This window comes from Ahaetulla prasina, chromosome 1, assembly GCF_028640845.1.
Source record: "Ahaetulla prasina isolate Xishuangbanna chromosome 1, ASM2864084v1, whole genome shotgun sequence".
Taxonomy (NCBI): Eukaryota; Metazoa; Chordata; class Lepidosauria; order Squamata; family Colubridae; genus Ahaetulla; species Ahaetulla prasina.
Window position 1 is genome coordinate 269,256,797 of NC_080539.1, and position 21,048 is coordinate 269,277,844.

At 38.5% G+C, this 21,048-nt stretch overlaps 1 protein-coding gene across 19 annotated transcripts in view; it reads left to right on the forward strand.

Moving 5' to 3' along the window:
• SOX6 (SRY-box transcription factor 6) overlaps window positions 1-21,048 on the forward strand; it is a 517,338-nt gene that overhangs the window by 155,617 nt on the left and 340,673 nt on the right. For 3 of the 19 annotated variants that reach the window (XM_058158946.1, XM_058158956.1, XM_058158977.1), the window contains exon 4: window positions 10,040-10,143. The exons of 10 other annotated variants lie outside the window; for them this stretch is intronic. The gene's annotated coding sequence lies outside the window, so the exon portion shown is untranslated. Of the gene's footprint in view, window positions 1-10,039; window positions 10,144-17,316; window positions 17,455-17,723; window positions 17,759-21,048 lie in introns of those variants that run through there. 6 more of the 19 variants (XM_058158929.1, XM_058159060.1, XM_058159028.1 and 3 more) reach the window with 5 other exon arrangements.

Consider the following 21,048-nt stretch of genomic DNA (forward strand, 5'->3'; position numbering starts at 1 on the left):
CCAAATTAGAACAATAAATTAAACAATAATGGGTTAAAGAGAATAGGGGAGCAGAGGGAGAAATGAAGTACTAAGGGAGAGTAATTAGGGATTTAGCATCCTCTAAAATAATACAGTCTTTGTTTGGCACTTGAGATTAGTAGAAGAGTTGAATAAATTACAAGGTAGGTTCAAAATCTAGTCAGAAGAAAAAAAATAGTTGCAGATAATTTTATAAGATTATAAAATCTTAACCTTTAAAACAATAAATGGCTTCATGCTAGAGCAGTGATGGCTAATCTTTTCCAGACCAAGTGGCCAAAGTGCGAGTAAGCACCCCCAAAATGCAATGTGCCCCCAAAATGCAAAACACACCCAAAATGCAATGCATGAGCAGCCCCCTTGCATACGTCCCCCCACGCATGCACCTGTGTGCCTCCTGCACACTCCCTACCCCCTTGCACATGTGTGTACAACCCCCCTGCACATGCCCTTCCTCCGTGCATGCGCGGCAGAAATCCAAAGACCATCTGGCTGGTGGGAGGCATGTACGAATATGCAGCAGAGCTGAACTGGGCAATGGCTCCCATGTCATCAGAGAGGTGCCATAGATTCTCCATCACGGTGCTAGAGCATCTGGGACTGTTTATTCCTTTGTCGTATACTAAACACTTATTTTGAGAACCTTTTTGGAGGTTTTCTGCTAATTATATGAAAGGTGGCTTGTAACAGGAGCAATTTAAGACAGTACCCATTGCATGCATCAGTTCTAGTGCCTTTTAGGTGCCAGATAGATTTTATTTGCCTACTTTAGATCTTTAAATATTTTTATAATGGAGGAACCTGGAACAAAATATCTAAGACAACTTTAATTAAAGGTCTTTATTCTGTTAATTATGGAGGTTGAAATACATAACTATGTAGCCATTCAGAGTTAAAAATGGGCAGACAATAAATTTGATAAAGAAACAAACAAACAAACAAATACCAAATAAAGACTTCTTAAATTCATGCCTCTTTTTGATTCACTGTTAGTATCACTGTAATTTCATTAAGGCAATATAAAGACTTTTCTGATTATTGTTGTATTGACAACTATGGTTGGATGGCTTTAGGAGAGTCTATTTAAAAACTTTTTTAAAAAAATGCTTCTGAGCTAGGTTATTTACATGCATAGTAAATAGTCTTTCAAAAGAGACAACATACTATTTATGAAAGTTTATGGATGGATAGATCATAGTCCAAGATTTAAAAAAAGAGAAAGACAAAAATGTGCCAGAAATGGAAGGCTAAGACGAACAATCTATTACCGTGTAAATAGTGAAAACCTATTACTTGACATATATTACATGACATCACTGGTTCATTCTTCATAAAAAAAAGTCATGACTTATTATTCTGAAGTGAACTGAGAATAATTAATAATTTGAAGTATGAAAAGAAGATTTTAAAACAAGAACTGAGTTTTCAAACACATGCCATTTGTTAATCAAGTTATAATATAATAAGTCATTCTTCTTCATAAGGTTAACAAATAAAATATGTAAACTTACCCATTGGATCAAGCCACAATCAAGTCACACTATGACTTTGTGATACAGGAATCCATATATAGGTATCTGGGGTGGACAAGGGGGCAAGCAGGGCAAATAATAAAAGATACGTTGTGGCGTCACAAATCCTATGAGTTATGTAAAGATGTTGTGCCATGTATTAAAGCATGAAAGGATGGGTTTGGCTAGTGACACCTCAATGCATATTTTCTCTCTCTCTTTTTTTGTATGTAGTGTACTAAATGAGTATGTCCCCAACAATAACCTGAAGTTGTTTTAAGGTTGTGCTGAAGTCACTAATAACAGCTCTCCAATTTTTGCACATTGTAATGAATTAGTTCAGCATTGCATTCATACATCTAGGCTTTGGCTTTGTTTTTATGTGAGCAAAGTGTGGATTTTAACTGCCGTTTCTTTATAAATACTGGTGGGTGGGTGTGTTTTTTTGAATTGCAGGCCTAGCTGTTGCAAGCTGATTGGTTGGCTGTGTTGCTAATTGGTTAATGGGGTTGATGTTTGTGTGGGAAGTAGCATTTTGGGCCCTGGTCTGGTTCCGAGTTCCAGGTCCTATTATGTGTTGATGTTTGTGTGGGGAGTAGCATTTTGGGCCCTGGTTTGGTTTCGAGGTCTTGTCATGTGTGGATGTTTGTGTGGGAAGTAGCATTTTGGGCTCTGGTCTAGTTCCGAGTTCGAGGTCCTGTCAATTTTTGTAGCTGGGATTCGTTTCTTGACTAGTGCTAGTTTCCAGATGTTTGGTAAGCGGGAGGTATCGTCACGTTTATTCATATTATGGGGGTGTTTCTCTATTTCTATGGCTTCCATAATTATTCTCTTGTGGTAGTGTTCAGTTTTGGAGATTAATTTGGTTCCTTCAAAATCAATGTCATGTCCTGTTGTTGCTTTCACACATTGAAAATCACACAATTGCTCCTAGAAGCACGAAGCTGTAAACACCAGCCTGAAGATGATCATCGAAACGTTGTCTAAATACTTCCAGTCTTACACAGGAAAAGACCCGAACATACCAAAACCTGCATACATATACCCATGAAAACCTACGAAAACAAATATATATCTATATCTATATCTATATCTATATCTATATCTATATCTATATCTATATCTATACCTATACCTATATCTATCTATCTATCTATCTATCTATCTATCTATCTATCTATCTATCTATCTATCTATCTATCTATCTATATATCTATATCTATACATATATATATATTTGTTTTCTGAGGTTTTCGCGGGTGTTTGTATGTAGGTCTTTGGTTATTCGGGTTTTCTCCCGCGTAAAATTGGAAGTGTCTTGGCGACGTTTCAACGAAGTCTCATTCATCATCTTCAGGCTGGTGTTTACAGCTCGTGCTTCTAGGAGCAATGTGTGATCGCAGCTGTTTCTTCCTTTTAACTGCTAGTGGGGGTTTGAACTGATTGGTTGGGAGCTTGGCTGTGTTCTGATTGGGTGGAGGTGTGTTCTGATTGGTTGGGGGTTTGGTTGTGTGGATGGTGGGGTTGGCTGTGCTCTGATTGGCTCCCCCATCAGCGAAGAAATCCAGCAAAAAATCATTCTCAGAGAGAAATCATCCAGATGCCCTAAGCTCTATGGTCTCCCCAAGATACACAAAGAAGGAATCCCACTTAGACCCATAGTCAGCTCCATAGGCTTACCTCTACAAAACATCAAGCTGCTCATTGCAACCAATGTTTGTTTAAGTGTATCACAACAGTTCAAGTTAAACATAAAACCTTTCACAAAAAAAGATTATTGCAAAGGTACACAGCTTGGCTTTCTTTTTTCTATTTGTGACACAAATGCAAATTTGCTCCCATCTTGATTGATTTAGCTGAGTTTCAGACAGAGACTGAGCATCCAAACTGGGACAGTAAACAGAATCTTGGCTGTAAAGTTAATCACCAAAGATTACTACTGTCAATTCTTTTCCTACAGGGTAGCCTATATGAAAGACAGATGCTTTCGGTAGTTTAACAATCTGGATTTTCCTTATGTGAAATCCATTTCAGTTCTTGTTCTTTTTCCATAGCATTATGAGCCCTGCATTTGTGCAACTGTTTTGCTACTGTTTGTACTTTGCCACGCTACTAACTGCTGTTATGCCAGCCTGATCCTACCAGGCTGCTATGCTGAATTCTTAAATTACTGCTACTGTGCTATGTACACTAATGTAATATATGGATATTCGATAAAAACCGCAGGACACTAAGTACTATGCTTAGGCAGGAGCTCATTGTTCTAATGCTGAATGGATACAGATATTGGCTGGAAGGCTTTTTATCCAGTGAAGGTTAAGCAACACAGTTAATTTACTATCTAAACAATTCTAAGTTTAAAGCCAATGTTCATGTTGCATGTGGGAGACTGGCCCCATATTTTTCTACTTATTTGCTAAAACGACTATGGTGTGTGTTTCAACATTTGACTTTTATTAAATCAAAATGTGCTTTTCAAATGCTAGCTTAGGCTCGTGGGTATTGAGTTACACACAGAAGGCATTCGTTCACATTACACAGGGTCCTTAAAATATTCTTTCTTATGACCCATTCTTGTAATTCCTTTAGTGCTGACCTACTACTAAATTCATTGAAAGGTTTATGAGTAGATGCTTTGATGATTTGGACACTCTAGATTTTGTTTCTCGTGAAACTCCAGAAGTGTGATATCTCAGCTTCTTTTCCATATCACAGTGCAGCTACCAACTGAGTAAACATACAGTTTTGATTCAGAACAGATCAGAGGTGTATGTTGATTTGTTTAATAGCTATCCCAATGAGAAATGATTTGCATGTCTGAATGAATAAGTCCAGCTAATGCTATAGCTGGAATTTGGCTGAAGATCTACTGTAGTTTTGGTAGACAATCAGCTGCAGATCACTACTGACTGAGCATCAACCAAACATATGTGAAAACGACTTAATACTTATAGTGCTGCCTAGATCTGCAATCCATCATTTTGTAGTAGCTTTCAAGCTTCTGTGATATAGTGCCATTTACATTTTATATGTCTCATCTTCCCAAATTGAATATGGCACTTTCAGTGGACATTTACTCATTCTGTTTTGTACGACATCATTAAAGCTACTTGCTATGCATAGCTGGTCCTATACATACCTCTTATTCAAAAAAGCAAGTTTCACCTCTGTTCACTAACCATTAATTAGCTTTCTCCAGTCTATTAACTTTACTTTAGAAAGATCTGTGTGATTCTCTATGTGTTGCTGAACCACAGTTCCTAGTATTCCTACCTGCTGATCTGTCAACATTTGGGCCATATATATTAAAGATTATTGGTATAGACTAGATGGCTCTCTAACTTCGCATGTATACAATGTAAAAATATAGACAGAGATATTATATCTATATTTTGGATTTTTAAAGATTGAAAAGGGAAAGGAAGGCAAGTTCTTTCTCAGTTCCATTCTGATACTTTCTGAAGCCCCCGAGTGAGGTCATTCAATATCATGAAGTTCAGTATCATCACTAGCCAATTATACCTCTCTACCATATACCAAGGCAAGTGATGCTGTTCTAATCCTACTTTAGTTCCTGGAGGCGATAAGGTTTGGATGTGGAGAATCTGGCTACGTTTAAACCCTAGCAAGACAGAATGATTATGGATCTTTGGCTCCCTGGGATCACGAGAATTGATATCTCTGACTCTGGATGGGGTAACATTCTCTTGAACCAGAATTAGGATGCAATTTCAGGATTCTCCTGGACTTGGTTCCTCCTGGAAAGTGGCAGCTGTTTAGGTGGGACTTTGCACAAATTCACCTTGTGCACCACTTGTGTTCATTCCTGTACTGGGAGGCCTTGCTTATGGTCATCATATCAGTCACTTCCAATTGATTTATTACAATCACTCTACATGGGGCTGCCCTTGAAGACCATTCGGAAGCTGCAACAAGTGCAATGTAGTTGCTGGGTACCCTGTGGTTTGCCATGTTATACCACTGTTGTATGAGCTGCATTGACTTCCAGTTACTTTTTGAGTGCACTTCAAAGTCTGGTTACCATCATTGAAGCCTACATGGCACAGGACCAGGCTATTCTCAGGACTGTTTCTTCTTGAGGTTATGTCTCACTAGGTCAGAGAAGGTGGACATGCTCCAGGTCTCTTCCCCTAATTGCTGTCAACTGATGGGATCTTGGAGGTGCACCTTCTCTGTAATCATCCCCCCTGGAATAGCCACCCACTCGAGATTCAAGGAAGGATCTCTACTCTTTTAACTTTTCTGAAGGTCATGAAGACCTGGCTCTTCCCCCCCAATCATTGGGTGAGGGAGGAGATTGAGTCAAATGGGTAATAGTTTGGTTTTGTGTCTGTTGCTTTTATTCGTGTTTTATTGATTGTGGTTAGCTGTCAAATATCAACAGAGTGGCTGGGTAGCCATATAAGTTCAATCAGTCAATCAGGAAGCAAGCAAGTAAGCAAGCATAAGAAGAAAAGCTAAACATTCAACTTATAATTTATTGGGGATAGCCAACATGTAATAAGAAACTTTTACACACATACTGTATATTTGTCCTTCAAAATAGTAATAGCAATAGCACTTAGACTTATATACCACTTCACAGTGCTTTAAGCCCTCTCTAAGCAGTTTATAGAGTCAGCCTATTGCCCCCAACAATCTGGGTCCTCATTTTACTAGCCTCGGAAGGATGAAGTCTGAGCCAACCTTGAGCCGGTGAGGATGGAACTACTGGTAATCAGCAGAATTAGCCTACAATACTGCATTCTAACCACTGTGCCACCATGGCTAACCCTTGGGACTAACAATAATTTGCATTGCAACTATGCCACTGGATCCAGATGAAATTATACTTTTCTGGTTATGGAGACAAAAACCTGTTCTCAATTTGACTAGAAACCTTAAATTCCCATCTGTCTTGGAAGGACACTCTTATGCTACTGCATAGATACACTAATGCATACTTTTAAGTGATAGGGACCCTAATAGAAAAGGAGTATTAAAATCACCCTTCTGACTTTTTCTTCTTCAACCAAACTTTTTGAATTTCTGAATTATTATTTTAGAGGCTGTGTAATTTTAAATATGGATTTTGATATGGATTTTAATCAGCAAATAGCCCGAGCCTGTAAAGATGAAGTGAGGAAAGCTAAGGCTCACAATGAACAAAGGCTAGTGACAAAAGTAAAAAATAACAAAAAAAGCTTCTTCCAACATGTTAAAAACAAGAAAAAAGTCAAGGAAACAATTGGCCCATTGCTGGGAGAAAGTGGCAAGAAGGTGACAAGGAACAGGGAGAAAGCAGATCTACTTAACTCATATTTTGCATTTGTCTTTACACAATCCAACCTATCAAAAATAGCACCACAAAAAACAGATTAGGAACACAAGTTAAAATAGGGAAGAAAATGGTAAGTGAACACCTGTCTACCCTAGATGAGTTCAAATCACCAGGACCGGATGGATTACACCCCAAGGTTCTGAAGGAACTGGCAGATGAGATCTCAGAACCACTGAACTATATCTTTCAAAGATCCTGGAGCACAAGGGAACTGTCAGAGGACTGGAAAAGAGCTGATGTAGTTCCCATCTTCAAAAAAGGAAAATAAACAGACCCAGGAAACTACAGACCTATCAGCCTGACCTCAATACCAGGGAAGATTCTGGAAAAGATAATCAAGCAACAAATCACTGAACACCAAGAAGCAAACAAAGTAATAACCAAAAGCCAACATGGGTTTGTCAAAAACAGATCATGCTAGACTAATCTCATTGCATTCTTTGACAAAGTGACAGAATTAGTGGACCAGAGGAATGCTGTCGATATAATTTACTTGGACTTCAGCAAAGCATTTGATAAAGTAGACCATAACCTACTACTAGATAAAGTAGAAAAATGTGGGTTAGACAGCACCACCACCAGATGGATTCGTAACTGGCTGACCAACCGCACTCAACATGTAGTCTTCAATGGAACTACATCCACATGGAGGGAAGTATGCAATGGAGTACCCCAAGGTTCTGTTTTAGGCCCAGTACTCTTCAACATCTTCATCAATAACTTGGACGAGGGGATAGATGGGGAACTCATCAAATTTGCAGATGACACCAAGCTGGCAGGAATAGCCAACACTCCAGAAGATAGGCTCAAGATACAGAAGGATCTTGACAGACTTGAACATTGGGTGCTAACTAACAAAATGAAATTCAACAGTGAAAAAAGTAAGGTTCTACATTTAGGCAAAACCCCCCTAAAATGCACAGGTACCGTATATGTGGTACCTTGCTCAGTAGTAGTAACTGTGAGAGGGATCTTGGAGTCCTAGTGGACAACCATTTAGATATGAGCCAGCAGTGTGCAGGAGTTGCCAAAAAAGCCAACACAGTTCTGGGCTGCATAAACAGAGGGATAGAATCAAGATCACGTGAAGTGTTAATACCACTTTATAATGCCTTGGTAAGGCCACACTTGGAATATTGCATTCAGTTTTGGTCACCACGATATAAAAAAGAGGTTGAGACTCTAGAAAGAGTACAGAGAAGAGCAGCAAAGATGATTAGGGGACTGGAGGCTAAAACATATGAAGAACGGTTGCAGGAACTCGGTATGTCTAGTTTAATGAAAAGAAGGACTAGGGGAGACATGATAGTAGTGTTCCAATATCTCAAGGGTTGCCACAAAGAAGAGGGAGTCAAATTATTCTCCAAAGCACTTGAGGGTAGAACAAGAAGCAATGGGTGGAAACTAATCAAGGAGAGAAGCAACTTAGAACTAAGGAGAAATTTCCTGACAGTTAGAACAATCAATAAGTGGAACAATAAGTGCAGTGTTGTGAATGCTCCAACATTGCAAATTTTTAAGAAAATGTTGGATAGCCATTTGTCTGAAATGCTGTAGGGTTTCTTGCCTTGGCAGGGGGTTGGACTAGAAGACCTCCAAGGTCCCTTCCAACTCTGTTATTATGTTATGTTATATTATGTTATGTTATGTTATGTTATGTTAATTAAAAATATTTTTACCTTTGTCAGCTGCTCAGGATTCTGGGAAAGTGAAGTTGGGCTACAAAAATAAATACAGCCCTTTAATTTATTTACATAGACATGAGCCCTATTCAATTCAGTGGATGTGACTAGAAATTTAGAAAATTGTATTAGTGATTCCTTGAATGTTTTTTGTTTTTGTTTTTTGCCTTATTGTTTGCTATTAATTCTGTCATTCAGATTTGGGTTTGTTTTCTGCTACATATTAAATCTCACAATAATAACCCCTGAATTGATATATGTATTTCTTTATGTGTAAAATGATGTAGGGGAGACCCCAGCTTGGATAATTCATTATGTGACTTGAAAAAGAGGTTTATTACTTTGTGCAGCAGTGCGGTCACCTGGCACTGGTCATTAGTGTTTTAGTCGTTTTTCCTTCACAACAATGCACAACATGCTAATTAGAGGGTTCTGAAAGCTAAGCAACCTGTTTTAAAATCAGACATTTTAATTTGCAGCTTTAATGGCTATATTATAATAATGGGCTTTGAAAAACTAAAAAGAGCACTTCTCATGTTCCAGTAGCGAGGCCCAATATAACAGAGGATGACAAAATTAAAAACCTCATAATATGACCTTTGCTTAGGATAAAAGGCTGTTTCATAACAATTCCCTTTTGTTCTTTGTTTAAGCCATTACTCCAAAAGGAGACTCCGATTAATCTAAGTAAATGCATCATTACAGTTCTAATCCATGTCCTTCTGTCAGTGTCTGTTTTAATTAAATAAGAAACACTATCAGAAAGATATCATGCACAAAGCTGTGTTGGAGAAAGAGAGGTTCAGTTGATCAGGGTAAGATTAAAAAAGGCTTTGCTATTTTGTCTACTTGTAAAGTAGTCCCAGGAGCTACACTATTGAAAATAAAGAGAGGAAAATGTGGAGTACACGGCGCTTCTTCTTATCACTATATTTTTGGTGGAATAATTCCTGTGAATTATTAGTGAATTAGTGAAACTAATTATTTAGGGAAATTACAAAGAGAAACTCTGCAGCAACTTGGCTTTTATTCTTCCTATTTTTAGCTTTCCTAAAATCTTTATTAAAATCTTTATGTTTTCTCCTGCAATGTCTTTTAAATCTGTTTTGTATAATAAAAGTGACAGTTTTAAGTACTTAAGTATATATCAGATTCATGCTGAATTTGAAATGTTTGTAAAAATCTTGAAATAACGATTTTTTAAAAAAAAATAGAGAAGAATAATATTAATAAATCTTATAGAAAATTAATACATTTAATCTAATTAACATTAATCTAATTAACATCCTCAATGTAGAGTTCTAATATCCTTCTTTGAGTTTGTTGCTACATTCAGACCAAAATACTTAATGCAAAAAGAAAATATACAATGCTGATCTTAATTAATTTAGCCTAATACAATGAAGATATGAAACAAAACAAGAATTGCATAAATCAAGATATCTTGTTTACAGTCTAATACATTAATATATTTTGTTTTTCAGATCACAAAAAGGTACTTGACTTTAAAGAAAATATGATTCTATGACCAAGAGCTTGTATACAATGAAAATAAGTATTTCTCCTATTAAAACACCAGTCTTTCAAGGTATAAAAACAATCCTTTTCTAAAAAAGAGATAAAAGTATAGCAATCAAAAGTAAACGTCTTATGAAAATATCAGATGTTTGTTTCAAGGTAGTTCCACAATGCAGCTGAAATCTGATTGTTCCTATTTGTTTTGACTTTGGACTTCCAACCCTTCAAATATTTGTCTACATACTTGTGTATATATATTGTGCGTGTGTCTGTTTGTATATGACTATATATCATCGATTTCTTATTATCCAAATTGGTATATGCATGGCCATAGGTTAATAAAATGATGCTTATTACTATATTGTTCATACCTACTTTAAACTTTCTCAAGTTCTCAAAGAAATCTGGATGCTGACAACAATTGGCAATTGTTGTGGGATACTACTAATGAATTCCCTTTGGTTGCAAAATCCATTGTCTTAACCATTTCCTTCCCTTGTTTACTTGTGAACAGCTTTGTCCCTCCTCTTTTGGGTGGGAGCAAAAGCTGGGTTGCAATTCAGTCAAATGCTTTTGTAACTAGTTAGTTACTGGAGTGGAAAGAACAAAGAATTATTAGTAGAGAAAGAAAGACCATGAAAGACTATTTCTAATAAATGGTGGGCAATTTCTGCTTATAAACATTTATCCATTTAGAGATCACCAACTTCCAAGGAACTGCTTAATTGGAGATTATCTCAAAGCTCTTGGATTGATTTCAGTTGGTTTGAATTCAGTATCTAGAGCAATTTCCCTAATGTTTTTTTTAATGTATACATTTATTTATACTCAATATTCACACACACACACAATCTGTCTGTTTGTCCATCTGTCATCAGTCCACTAGACAACATCAAGAGGTTATGAATAAAAGTTTCACTTGTATATTCTTGCTACAGCACTGCATCCTGTTAAAAAGCATTTTTATGAGGATTTGGCACTTGCTGGCATGTTAATAATAATAATAATAATTAATAATAATAATAATAATAATAATAATAATAATAATAATAATTATTATTATTATTATTATTATGTGTGTGTGTGTGTGTGTGTGTGTGTTATTATTATTATTATTATTTAATTTGCATACCTCCCTTCTCCCAAAGGACTCAGGGTGGTGCACAGCCAAAATAAAATACAAAAAGAACTGCACATACAATACTAAGAACAACCCCTTAAAAACTTATTCAATTGGCCAAAATTTAAAATACCATAACACCCTATAAAATTTACAAAAATTTAAAACCCATAAAAGCAAATTAAAATTTTAAAATCAAGCCAGTCCAGCTAAACGAAATAAATAGGTTTTAAATTCGTGGCGAAAGGTCCGAAGGTCGGATAGCTGACAAAGTCCAGGGGTAGGAGCCCCCACAGAGAAGGCCCTCCCCCTGGGGGCCGCCAGTCGACATTGCTTGGCTGACGGCACCCTAAGGAGTCCCTCTCTGTGAGAACGCACCGGTCGCTGGGAGATAGAAGATGGCAGACGGTCCCATAAATATCCTGGTCCTAGGCCATGGAGCGCTTTGAAGGTAGTCACCAATACCTTGAAGCGCACCCGGAAGACAACAGGCAGCCAGTGCAGTCTGCGCAGGATGGGTGTTACATGGGAGCTCCGAACCGCTCCCTCTATCACCAGCGCAGCTGCATTCTGGACTAACTGGAGTCTCCGGGTGCTCTTGAAGGGGAGCCCCACGTAGAGAGCATTGCAATAGTCCAAGCGAGAGGTCACGAGAGCATGAGTGACCGTGCATAGGGCATCCCGGTCCAGGAAGGGGCGCAACTAGTGAATTAGGTGAACCTGATAAAAAGCTCTCCTGGAGACAGTCGTCAAATGGTCTTCGAAAGACAACCGCCCATCCAGGAGAACGCCCAAGTTGCGCACCCTTTCCATCGGGGCCAATGTTGGAAGATAAGGCATATGAGACCTCATCTAGACTGACGGAGCTAGCAGAAATGTTGTCTGGTAGAACAGCAGTGGTATATTCTCCTAATGGAAAAGGAATCTCTGAATTCCTTTTATTCCTTCTTTAAAGTCCCCTGCTTTTTGTTTCTGTTATGTCTGGAGGAAATATTTGCCTTTTTTGAAGTGGGACATTACATATTGAAACTGGAAAAAAAAAGTTGAGTTGAATTTTGCATTACTTTTGATGATTAAATATTGTACCACAAATGGTTGAATGTGTGCATTGTTTATTAAAAAGAATGCTGAATTTTAAGTAATTATATGAATATTCAAGGTTGTATCTTGAATAAATCATGTTTTGTAATTCCCCAATTTCCTAATTAACTGAATGTGTCCAATAGAAATATACTCTTATTAAGGGATTAGAAAGGCTAACGAAGTGTCCTCTTTCATTACAGTAGCTAGACGAGCAATGATATCTAATGTAATGTAGGCAGTAGCAACAGTCTTCTTCAAATAGTAGTACTCCTGTGTCTGTGGTTTTTAGAAAAGAATCTCAGGGGGTCATGAACAATCCTGGCAACCGCTTCTAAGGATTTCAATAAATAGGACTTTTTTATCCAAAACAATTGCCTTTTATATTACTTTTAAACAAAACTACTAGTCCATCAAGAGTCTCAAAAGAAAAAACAATTCTGCAGAGTGCTGGTATGGCAGAGCAGACCAATCATTATGGCACCCATTCTCTAGTCCTTTATTTTTCAAGTTCGCAACAATAGGTTGTTGATTCAATGGACAAGACCAGAACAATTAAGTTCTCTGTTTAGCAGCAGTGCAGCATTTTAATGCCCTCCTCTAATAATGGTCTCATTATTGTTATTCTAAGACTGGGCCTCAGGAGGAGGAATATTTGCTGGAGGTACGTCATTATTTTGCAAATTTCGATTAGCTCATCATGTTGTCTGTACTGTGAAAATCGTAGCTAATTAGAGCAGCCAGTTAGACTACCAGCTTCTGAGCTTATGAGTTAAAAGGTAGCATACTTGATAGGCCAGTGATGTGAAAAAGGTGGTTAAAAGGAGGATTAGAGCTGTTGCCTTAGTAACTCTAACTTCCATCTGTGAGGGAACAATGGACTTGTGTTTCTCCCCACCTTGGTGTAAAAATTGGTTTGTTTTGAAAGGCCAGGGCTCTTTATTTGACAATCTGGAATTCAGTCTGAGTGTAGTTTTAGTTCTTAGGAAAGGCCATTGGGGATAGGCAGGGTGAAAGGTCATGGTGAGCTCAAGGACATGAAAGCCTGTTGTCTCATGTAACAATTGCAGATTGTTTTGTCTTATTATTTCTAGCCAACTTCTAAGTCAGGTGATGGAACAAATACCTCCAGATTAGTCAGGTGAAACAGGGAAGAGAGATAATGTACCTTTTGGAGCACAAAAGATAGCTATAGTTCATTCTTGTTAAACAAAGTTGCATTTCTTTGTGTCCGTAGTCTGGAAAAAAACAAAAGATGAAGCTTGTTTACCAAGCCACAGTTCCTGTGTGATTTTGTACCCTACCGCCTCTGTAGGCCATCACATATACAGAAAGCACTCCAAAGTGCTAGAAAATGTTATTTAAGCTTTCTTCCCATGAAGGAAAATCCCCCGGAGTATCAGTGATGCGATACTTAACAATAAATTTAGCAGCTGTGCTTTCTCACATTATTGGCTTTTTAGAAAGGTTTGCCTTTCTAAATCCGCAACAAATAATATTCACTACAATATGAAGGAGATTGGCTTCCAGACTTTACAACATTTTGTCTGCAGCACCTCTGATGGAAACAATACAATAAATAAGTTTAAAACCTGCTGTTACAAAGCTCCTTACTCCCATGTAAAAGTATACATTCGCTACTTGTTTTGTGTGAAGAGGAGGTCAAGCCTCTTTGTGTGAGGTTTGATCTTGAAGAGATTTTTCTCTTTGTCTGTGGGGAACATAAAGGCACTTCAGGGCTGTTTAATAAAACAGCTCCAGCATGCTTTTTGCAGGGAAATTATTTTTGTTAAAGTGAAAATGCTGCAATCTTCTGGATTTTGCCCAGGGCTCCCTAAAACTCTCACTGCTTTTTAAAAAAGGAGAAGCAAGGCTGAACTTTCCATTACTCCTTTTCTCTAACTTCGCACCTTAGTTGGCCAGAACATCCTAATTCAATTCTTTCTTTTTCATTTCAACCAGTGCAAATTCATCTGGTATTTCCCAAACAAACCCAATTTTTAGCCTCGGAAACCCTCAACCTCCTGGAAATCTAAAAAGAACCAAATATCTAGGATTTCTGCTGGGTTTTCAGAGAGGTTGATCAGCCTGCCCTCTCCCCCCTGGGCCAACCCATTGGGTTTCTTCTTTGTTTCAGGTCTGCATGCCTTCCCAGTACTTATTCATTTACCTAAACATATGAAGTTTGGTTGCAGGAACTGGGTATGTCTAGTTTAATGAAAAGAAGGACTAGGGGCAACATGATAGCAGTGTTCCAATATCTCAGGGCTGCCACAAAGAAGAGGGAGTCAAGCTCTTCTCCAAAGCCCCTGAGGGTAGGACAAGGAGCAATGGGTGGAAACTAAGGAAAGAAACAATTTAGAACTAAGGAGAAATTTCCTGACAGTTAGAACAATTAATCAGTGGAACAATTTGCCTCCAGAAGTTGTGAATAACAACTCCAACAGAAGTTGGAAATTTTTAAGAAGATGTTGGATAACAATTTGTCTGAAGTGATGTAGGGTTTCCTGCCTAAGCAGGGGTTACACTAGAAGACCTCCAAGGTCCCTTCCAACTCTGTTATTCTATTCTAACTACCTGGTTCTCTGCTTCCTCTTCCTAACTCTCTGCTCTTCTCTTTATTTTCCACTTCTTGGGGTCCACGCTCTTTGCTTCCCTCCCAACTCCAGTATGTTCCTTCCTGTGCCTGTGCCTGGCCATTTTCTGCCTTCTCAGTCCTACCATCTTTGCTTCTGGTCCACTTTCTCACCTCTTTTTCTACTGCCAAACCCAACCCAAGATTTTGCCTTCATCTTTCCTTCCTGATCTCCCCACCAAGGATCTAGCTTGTTCCCCTTTCTTGCTCCGTAGTCTAGGATCTAATCTTCCTCCTCTGTTAATTATGACTGGACAATTCCTGTGACCCACTGGGTCATCCTTTAAGAGAAAAATAGTGCAGTTTCATGTGATCAGAATGAACATTAAATTTTAAGCTGAAAATATATATTTTTTACCCCAAAGCTGAATGGCCCCATGTTCATCTAAGAAAAGTATATATCATACAGTAAATAAAAAAATAATTGTAGTGGTAAATGAACTTCAGTAATAACTCAATCTTTCCTTTATTTGCCTAAGCAGATAAACAGAATGACCATCGGTATGCAAAAAATAAGTGGGAGTAGGAACAACTTCTGACTTCCTGCCAGCTTCTCCATTGACTTCGCTTGTGAGAAGCAGGCAGGGATCATAGTCAATCATGATCACATGACTGTGGGAGTGCTACAGTAGTCACAACTTTGTGAATAAAACTGGTCTGAACATTGAGGAAATTTCAATTCCAGGGGAGTAAGGGGTCTCCGATTTTTTAATGCATTTTTTAAGTAGACTGTATTAGCAACTGATTCAAAAATTGTTGTGGTATAATGCATCCTTTGGTATAACCTGGGGAAGCTAAGAGATAAATACAATAAGAGTTTTATAAGAGTACTATATAGAACAGGAGTCTCCAACCTTTTGGACCTCAGGGACCACCAAATGCATAATTTTAAATTCCATGGACCACTAGAGGGGGGAAGCTCAGCCGCCTTTCGGGCCTACCTGTCTGCTTCTGCAAGGCCTCCGGGTGGGAGGCCCGAAAGAAAGCACCTGGTCCAGGCACACAGTCTGGAAACCTCTTTTGTGTTCCTTCTCTTAAGAAGCTTGGTTAATCTGAGTGAAGGAAAACAAAGACAGGCAGACTGACGTGGCTTGCTGATGTTGGTGAGAAAGTTAGTCCCATATTCCAGAGCTGTAGTAATCACAGGACTGGCCCTTTGGTCATCCCAGAGCAGTTCTTCCACCCGGGTGCACTGCCAGGGAACATCTCCCCTGAGGCTGGTGGGACTGGAAATCTCCACCATAGCGGGTGGCATGTGCAGTGTGCAACTTTGCAGATGGTGCAACGTGCAAAAAGGAGTGCAGTTCTTGCTGCCCAAATGAGGTAATGGTGCTGTTGTGAGGGGGTAGAGAAGGCCCAAGCGGGCCAAAGTGGCAGTGGCAATGGCTGGAAGGTACGAGAGCAAAGTGCTACTTGCATTTGCGCAGCATCAGAATTCCGCCTTTGATGTGGTATATTTGCACCAGCTGTTGGCACCAAGGGAGCCCTCATCTCCTGCCACTTGGGGCTTGGAGTGGTAAACCATGTCCTGGAAGTACTACAGCAGAGAGAAGCAGCCGGAGTCAACCCTAGCTTTGCTGTCCATTGCGGATGCTAAATCGCCCCCCTGCAAACTTTCGTCTCTAGAGGAGCTCGGTTAAAGTTTCCCACGTTACTTCAGCAAGTGCTACTCGAGAGATGAGAGTTTGCAGGGGGCCAATCTAGCGTCCAAGCTAGCTACAAGAGAAATGTTCATTTCCGGCTGTATTTGAGATTTCTAGCTGCAACGGATAGCAAAGCTAGAGTTGACCCTGGGTGCTTCTCTCCGTTAACAGGCCGCCAAGCTAACTGCCTGAAGGACCCCATCCTGTCCCTGGGAGTCAAAGCGCTGAAGAGCGAGCGGCGCGGGAAACTTCAGCCATGTTCCTCAAGAGAAATACAAAGATTTCTCTGGGGACCACCAAAATTTTCTCACAGACCACCAGTGGTCTGCGGACCACCGGTTGGTTGCCACTGATAAAGATAAAAATGAGGCAGACTCTGACAACTATCATTACTTCAAATGAGGAATAGAGTATGATTGTGTGCATACTATGTGTTTTAAGTGGTTCAACGTATGTGCATTGCAATTGTAATTCTGAGTTAAGTTACCTTATTGAGAATTGGCTATTGATTACTGTGCTTAACAGCCTACAGACAAACCTTAACAATAGCTATGTTTTCTCATTTCTATCAACTTGGCCTCATTTGAACTGTAAAAAAAAAGTGATTCTGGATGTTTCTTATCTTTTCCTTGCCCCTGGCTGCTTTAACATGTTCTCTCTCTCTGCCAAGGCAGATGGACAGCCTTGCATAAACTGATAACTGAAAATTTTGCAGCTAACTAGTCATAGGAATAGTCAGTCACATTTATTCTATATTTGAAAGTACTGGGAAGTGTTGCTGTATTGGTTTCTGGGTCCAAAATCAATGAATTTATGAAGAACTGGACAGAATGTGTTGAACATTTTTGGTCACTCTTGTAACCAGATTCCAAGAACAGGAAACTTGGAATGTTGGTTTAATGTGTAAGTACTTTTTGCACTATAGCTTTGTTTTTGGTCTCAAGTTTTAACATTGTCAAATAGATCCTGCAGTAGTGCAGTTTATTTCTGTGTTTATTATTTGCTTATTCCTACAATTGTGAATGAAAATTTCTGGATTGCAAAGAAAGGTGAAGTAAAGGGTTAACAAAGGAGAATTGCAAATGAACTGATCTAGAAAGTTGATTATTAATCCAGCAAGAGAAAAATATCCATCCAGTAAGCAAGAATTAGTACCCAAAGAGCTGATAATATTGCTCAGCCTGTTGGTGTGGAATGGCAAAATCAGGTAAGCAAAGATATCTTCGTAGGGTGATTAAACATTTTCTTTAGTATCTAATTTTAGTTGATTTTTAAAAAGCTGATAGTACATTCTGAATCACTTTCTCTCGTAAGTAAATAGAATACATTTGAAAGCTACTTTGGCAATAACTTTGCTTTATGTTACTGGATTGTAAAGTACCTTTTAAAGCCTAGAATTGCTTTGTGGTTATGTACAAGGAGATTAGGGAAAAACATCTTTAATAAGGCGTTAAACAGAATAATCCTTTAGAATTTCAGAAATGATATTATTTCTGTTACATTGCAAATCTAGGTAGAAGTGAAAAGTAAGTAAACAGAATGATTCTGAATGTAAGGGTTTCTGCTTGATTGTAAAAACAATGGAGACTGTAGTCTCTGTCTTTTAAAGCACTTAATTTTCAGTAAAATGAGTTTCACAGCTTAAGCATTAGGAGAAAAAAGGCAACAAGAAAGAGGAGACAGGCTGTGGCATGTTTATTGGAAAATGCTCAGCAATCCAAAGCTTTTTGTTATTGGAAAGGAATAATTATTAGCCAGATTTTCTAAAGAAGGACTTCTTCACGGAATGATTGTCAGATGCCTCGTCTTCCCAGTTCTCAGTTCTGCATTTTCTGTGCTCTTCCAGTCAGTCATTTGACACAAACAAATTAATTTACCTTTTAAGCAAACAGTCCTCAGAGAACAGCTTGAGTACAAGGCCCATTTCAGTCAATCCTGTTCATTCCAGTGGAACATGATTTCAGCATGAGAATCTTTGTATGCAAATATATTGTCTCTGACTGTAGGAGGACCATGCTTAATATTAAGCATTTACTTTTATACACCAAAAGATAAAATTGGGAAGGTGGTGGGAAATAACCACATTGTACATACTTACCATTTGAATATCACTGTTGTCTGATTTGTGGAGAATAGGTTTAAATTATGATAGAGACCCAAATGTTTCACAGGAAATGAATCTGACCACTCTAACATTTTTCACTCTTCCTAAAGTATATTTTCAAATAAAGTATTTTGAAATGGATTGCTGCAGCACGGATGCATCTGGAATATCACTTATTAGGCTGTCTTCTGATGAAAAGAAATGTATCTTTAATTATATATTGAGTTTTAATTGGCAACAAATTGATACATGCTAACAGATGATATAACCATAGAAGAAAATGTGAACAAAGTTCTCCATTTCCTGAGATGCAGACTAGTTAGCTAGCTGAGGTATGAAACACAAGCCCAGAAGCAAGACTTTACTTCATGATGATGGAGATGGAAGGATGCCTCTGCTAAGGTGAAATCTCAGATCTACAGTTTTAAACCATAGTTGCTTCACAAAAGTTGTTGGATGAAATATCCTTCTGGGTTCCGTTCCAAGTGAGGGAAAAGACACTGGAAACATGGAGACTGCTTGGAAAGATGGTTAATGGTGATCAGGATCACATGGTTTGAGTTCCTGAGCAGAAAAAGGGCCGAGATGTTGAGGGTCCCTGGGTTTTATACCCTCTCTGGCTTTGAACTTCCTGGGGCACAGGAAGAGTATCCTGATTGGTTGTCAGACCCCCAGGGCGTGGGGTGGAGTCTTAGCTAGCCTTGCTGGCTGATGTAATCTTCCCAGGTGCCATGTGGGAGTTTCTGTTGCTAGATGGGTCCTACTATGTTGCAGATGATGGTCCATTGACAAAGGTGGGGGGGGATAGGGTTTCTGCCTCTGGCCCATTGACAAAGGTGGTGGGGGAGCCAGGAAGGTGGGAGCTGCTTTGTCTTTAAAACATGTTTCTCCATTTCTCAGGGAATATATTCTGCCTTTTAAATATTTCCTAAAATATTTCATTCTTCTAGGAGAAGGGTGGGTGCTAACTTCCTACAAGGTTTTAAAGCTAAAAATCTGTTGCCGCACTATTATCAGAGGCACCACTGTTATTTATCGTTATTTATTATTTTGTACATTTCTGCAATGGTATCAGTAATAGCCAGCACAGATTTTGCGAATGTGATCAATGATAGATGTGCAGGCTTCACAAAATAGCTCTTACTGACCCTTCTATACTTGGAAACCTTGGATGGTGTGTGGTTTAAGAACAAAAAGAGAGGGTAAAGAAGTGAATAGACATGTACAGGGTGGAAAAATGAAAGGACAGTTCTCTCCTCCAAATGAAACCAAAAGGTTGAATGAACAGTTTATTATTCATTCAAAGTTTATTGTTGTTTTAAAAGCAAATATCCAAACAGTATAGAGCTCAAAATCTGAAGTAAAATATGTAGGTTAAATGTGACACATTTTTTCCAGTGGTTTTAGCAAGTGAATGAAACCAAAATCGACCAGTGTAGCACTTGTAGGAAAAAGGGATTTTCTTGATTCTTTTCAAAGGCCTAACATTTTTCTCTAGTATTGCTTAATGCATTGTAAAAATACAATTCGCAAATCCAGAAATATGTGTGGCTATGGTTGGATAGCAGTGTCTCTACTCAAATTAATTCAGTGTGGTGTTAGAATAGGACCAGATCCAGATTGCTATGTACTCATCATGGAAACTCCTTAGGTGATTGTAAGACCAGAGGTGGGGAACTATGGGCCCTTTATGACTTGTGGACTTCAACTCCCAGAATTCCTGAGCAGCATGGGAGTTGAAGTCCACAAGTCATAAAAGGGTCATCGTTCCTCACTGCTGCTTTAGACAATTACTCTCCCTCAGTCTAACCTTCCTCACAGGAATACTATAATAGGTATAAAAATAGAAGGAAATGAACATGTAAGGCAGTTGCGCTCATTGATTAAAGATGGGATATCACTTTAAGAACCTTACAAATAGGTCATAGATCATTCAGCCTACTAGCAGTTTTCCCCCAGAGAAGATACAGTACAGGTATCTATTTGCCCTGAAGTTAATTGTGGTTAACAGTAAAATGAAATCAGGGTTTGATGAAGTGGAGGAAACTACAAAAAACAACTGTGCCTTTCATTGTTGAGTAGAAAGGTACTGGGCTGATTTGTACCTGATATTTTAAGCTATTATGTGGTTGGGTTTAGAATGTTTTATGAACTCTCGCAATAGATAAAGAAGGGACTTTATAGTCAGAAATTAGGCTTTGGAGTTTATTTATTTATTTATTTTGTCACACAGTATATATAAGCATAAGCATGAAATAACTAAACAATACATAAGCATATATATATAAGCATGAGTATATAATAACTATATTAATTGGATATAATGAAAGGAAACAATAGGACAGGAACGGTAGGCATGCTTGTGCTCCTTACAGACCTCTTAGGAATGGGGT